At 37.4% G+C, this 4,992-nt stretch overlaps 1 non-coding gene across 1 annotated transcript; it reads right to left on the reverse strand.

Moving 5' to 3' along the window:
- Window positions 1-3,043: 3,043 nt before the first annotated feature.
- Window positions 3,044-3,150, reverse strand: LOC145044652 (small nucleolar RNA R71). The gene has a single exon (XR_013681599.1). It is a non-coding gene; the product is annotated as a small nucleolar RNA R71 (small nucleolar RNA).
- Between the last annotated feature and the right edge of the window lie 1,842 nt (window positions 3,151-4,992).

Below are 4,992 nucleotides of genomic sequence, written 5' to 3' on the forward strand. Positions count from 1 at the left end.
TCCCTTCCCAAGAGGTCCTAGATACGAATTCTAACCTCTCACCTCTCTCCTTATACCTTCTCCACTTGCTTATGGTGTTTGTAAGCCATTAGAGGAGTGACACTTGTGACTCTAAGCCTTCCAAAGTCAATTCAAGGAGGAATTGGGATTGTTATTGCTACATAACAATCAAGGTATGATCTTAAACCTAATTACATGTTAATATGATTACTTGCATGCTAGAATCAGGGTTTACATTCAAAGCATGTACAATAGAGAAACCTAGATCCAAGCATTAGGGTTTGTATGAGCACATAGGATGTCTTATGACTAAAACCCATCACATCTACCGTAGCCAGTCTCCATCACAAGAAGTACATACTAGTTATAGTTGATGAATTTACTCGTTTCACCTAGGTCTTCTTCCTAAGACTCAAATCCAAAACACTGCAGGTTCTGATAAACTTCATAAAAGAAATCCCAATGCTGGAGTGATGGTTGTTGTTGTATGAAAACTCAGCCAAGGGTATATAGGAATCCCAACTCCCACCAAAGTCCATAACACACGCGTGTAGCATGTCCTCAAGCGTCTAAATCGTTCGCTCACTCTAGCAGTCTGTCTGTAGCCGGGTACCCAACTACTCATTCAATTCTTCCAAAACCTGGAAGTAAAACGCACATTACAGTCAGACACTATTGATATGTGCATATTTAGTCATATATTTTGTCTAATATCTTAATAATTTTTGGCTATTTTGTCTAAAATATTGAACAAAAGGTGCTTAATTATGTTAAAATTATATTTTCAGCCCAAAAGACATGCTCGAGTTAAAAAGGAAACGGGACTAGTGATTGGGAGTTCGGGAATTAAAGTTAGAAGAAATCAAGCTAAAAATGTGAAGAACTTGGCGAGTTGATACTCAAGTCGACGAGTTGATGAGAAGATTTGCGAACCATCAGGTGCCTTACCGTACACGGGATTTAAGTGATGGACTCGTCGAGTCGGTCTATGGACTCGACGAGTTGCCCCTGTTTTCAGAAAACTATATAAAGGACATTATTTCCCTAGACCAGAAGTTTTTCATAGGACTAATTGTGACTAACTGGTGATTAGAAGTAATGTTGGAGCTCTGGAACTCGAAATTCCACCCTAGAGACCAATTTGAAAGATATTGAAAGCAAAAACACATTCTCTTTTCTTAATCTATTGCATACATTATGTTTTTATCATTGGATTTCGTTTTTGAGATGTTAATTGCTATAGATATGAGCTGAAAACTCATCACTTTTGTTTAGGGAAGATTAGCTTGTTAATATGGTTTGATTTTATGGGTTGGATTAAATGGATTTGGTGAAATTGTTTTGTTAAGCTTGTTAAAGACCCTTATGTGTTGACAATAATTGTTTTCTGTTAATTATCAAGTCTATTAAGTTGCATGAACATCTTCTTAATTGCTTGTTCCATACGATTTTTGTGAAAACAACATTATATGCCTAGTATTAGTGAATATGAACCTAGGATTAACTAGAAAATAAGTAAGTTAATATGTGAGCTTGTGTGATGAACAACCATACAAGATGTGGATTGAATTGATAAATTTAATTAGCTAAAATTACAATTCTTACTTAAACCGAATAAAAATACTAGGAAACTTATTAGTTTAACCAATTGGCCACTGTTTGAATTAATTTGTTTTCTAAGGATTAGTAATAGTGAACATGAATCTAATCACATTAATCGGTAGCCAGTGATAAAATAATCTGTTGCACTTGCCATAAAATCAACCATAGGAACAAGTGAGTCGAACCTGAACAAAATTCTCTTTCATTAATTAGTCGAGTTACTTCTTATTTGCTTTAGTTGTTAATTGTTTTAGTATTAGTGTTATTTAATTGCTTAAGTTTCTAGTCTTGCATAACTAGAGAATGCTCTTCTTTTTATTATTTGTATACATAATTCTAATAGATTAGTTTAATTGTTACCGTTCCCTATGTTCAATACCCTGCTTGCTTGAACTATATTGCTAAACGATAAGTACACTGCCTTTCGTGTGTTTATTTGTGTTTGAAGTAGTAGGATTAAAACTAGTGCATTTTACACAATATCAAGTTTTTTGCAACGATTTTAAATAGTTATTTTAATTGTTAGTGTTATCGATCCTTTGTGTAAGATTTATCTTACACAAAGTTACCATTTTGTTAATTAGTTATCTAGTTTAAGTTCTAGTTTGTTTTAAAAAAAAAATCGTTTTTTGCTTTCTATTTTAGCCTTGAACTTGTCGAGTCCAATCGAAGCAACTCGACGAGTCCATCGCGTTTTTTATTTTCATTTTTACTTCGTTTTGTTCTTTTTACGCTTGTTTTCCTGTTTTTATTTCAAGTATTTTATGACCCGTGGATCATATACATCTTTGGTCCCACCTCTTGAAGATTCGGAATCAACTTTGAGGAATAACAAGGATAAAACCATCGAAGAAACTAACCTGCCAAATAAGTCACCTTTCAAGGACCTTAAATCGGTCTTTGGAAAGAAGAAAAGAAAAACATGGGTGAGTCTAGCAGTCGAAAGAGTGAAGAAATTAAGATAGAAATTTTTGAACACAATCCTAATCCAAAAGAGACCGAATACGACACAGAATCCAAAGAAGAAAGCGAACTAGGAAGCGAACCTGATAACACCATGGCTAACATCGCAGATATCACCATGGGCGAATACAAGAAAAGGATGTGTGACGATACTGGGTTGGGAATCATGCAACCCGCGATTCAAGCAACTGCTACCTTCGAGCTAAAAAGGCCACATACTCGCACAACACAAGGGCATCCCATTCTACAGGAAAGATCACGAAGACTCATACAAGCATATCGATGAGGTCAACAACGTAGCCGACTATTTCAACATCCCTAATGTGCCTCGTGAGACTGTTTTGCTTCGTATGCTACCGATTACATTTATGGGAGCCACGAAAGATTGGCTGAAATCACTCCCTCCAGGATCCATCACCACATGGGCTAAAATGCATGAAAAGTGTATTGATCAATTTTGCCCTCCTCAAATATAGCAAATTTGAAGAAAGCCATTGCTAATTTTGAGCAACAACCTGGCGAGTCACTCTATGAGGCGTGGGAGAGGTACAAAGGCTTGTTGAGGAACTACCCCCACAATGATTTAAACATTTAGCAAGAAGTCTCCATTTTCTATGATGGAGTGAACGTGACAACTAGGAAGCTCCTTGACTCCCAAGGACTACTCACAAAGAAAGCACCCGCAGTCATAAAGGAACTAATTGAAGAATTATCTAAGCACTCTATAGAATATCATAATTCAAGGAATGACTTGACTCTAGGGGTGGTGAACTCAGTTTCCGATAATATTGCGACAGTAATGGCTAAATTAGATAGTTTGGACCGAAGAATGACAAAGATAGGTCAATCCATCCATGCCATCCAGGTGGGATGTGAGAATTGTAGCGGGCCTCACCTTACTAAAGATTATGATCTAGACGAGCATGGGAACCAGAAAGTGCAAGTGTGTTACTCTAGTGACAATAGATATGATGAAGATTGGCGAAAACCAAAAAAAGAGTGGCTACCATATGACGAGTACAAAAAGAAAAAGAAGGAGAAATATAGGATGAAGACAAGAGGGTTCTATCAAAAGGAGGTGTTGGTGCAAGAAAAGAAAATGGATTTTAAAGATATGCTCACAAGATTTGCAGCTGCATTCGAGAAAAGGCACAACGAAACCGATGCTGCAATAAGACAACAACAAGCCATGATGAAAGAGCAACAAGCATTAATGAGAAACCAGCAAGCCTCTATCCTTAACTTTGAAAAAGAACTAGGCCAACTTGCATTACCAGTCAATCAAAGAGCACCGGGTGAACTTCCAAGTAATACCGAGAAAAATCCGAGAGGCGATCAAATCAACATCGTGACGACTATAAGTTGAAAGATAATTACCCCTCTGGTCCCTATCATGAATGAAGATTCAAAAGAGGTGCAAAAGGACCAACAAAAGGACCCGAATTCACAAACAGTTGATGCAACATGTCGAGTCCTAGACTTGGACTCGACGAGTCCACGTACTGAACAACAAAATACCCCTCCTTTAAAACCATATCAACCTCCCTTGCCATTTCTAGGCCGAGCTAGACAACAGAAGCAGAATGAAGAGTATCAAAGGTTCCTGGAACACATCAAAGCCCTCCAAATCAACATTCCTTTCATAGAAGTGGTTTCACAAATACCTAAGTACGCAATTTTTTTTAAGGAATTACTCACAAATAGGAAGAAGCTAGAAGAGGTGTCCAAGGTGGTGCTTAATGAAAATTGTTCAGCCGCAATGTTGAACAAATTACCAAAGGAAATGGGTGACCTAGGGATGTTGACTTTTTCATGCCAATTTAGGAACCTAGCCACTAGTTATGCATTGGCGGATTCAGGGGCGTGTGTTAATCTCATGCCATACTCTTTCTTTAAAAAGTTGAACCTTACGGAACCGAAACCAATACGTATGGCAATTCATCTAGAAAACAAGATGGTAACATTTCCAAGGGGGGTATACGAGGACTTATTGGTAAAAGTTGATAAATTTGTATTCCCCGTGGATTTCATAGTCTTACACATGGAAGAGGACCACCAAGTGTCGGTTATTCTTGGAAGACCTTTCCTAAACACCGAAAGTGCCATAGTATACATAAGAGAATCCAAACTTACCCTTCGAATGGGAGACGAGACAGTCACTTTTGGATTTGATAAGGCCATGAAGCATTCTAAGTATAGTGATGACAGGGATTTTTCGGTAGATGTCTTGGAAGAGCTAATGGAAGGATGGAAAAAAGAAAAATTTAGCAAATTCACTTATACCCTTGAAGATGACTTTGATGTTGAAAGAGACCTGAAGGAGATTGAAAGAATGCTTGAAGAAGTTGAATACGAAGAAGTCATAAAAAAGTTCAGAAAAATCAACTCGACGAGTTGAAGACAGCAACTCGACGAGTCCGCTTGAAA

Source organism: Lactuca saligna, chromosome 4, assembly GCF_052625555.1.
Source record: "Lactuca saligna cultivar CGN05327 chromosome 4, ASM5262555v1, whole genome shotgun sequence".
Classification (NCBI taxonomy): domain Eukaryota; kingdom Viridiplantae; phylum Streptophyta; class Magnoliopsida; order Asterales; family Asteraceae; genus Lactuca; species Lactuca saligna.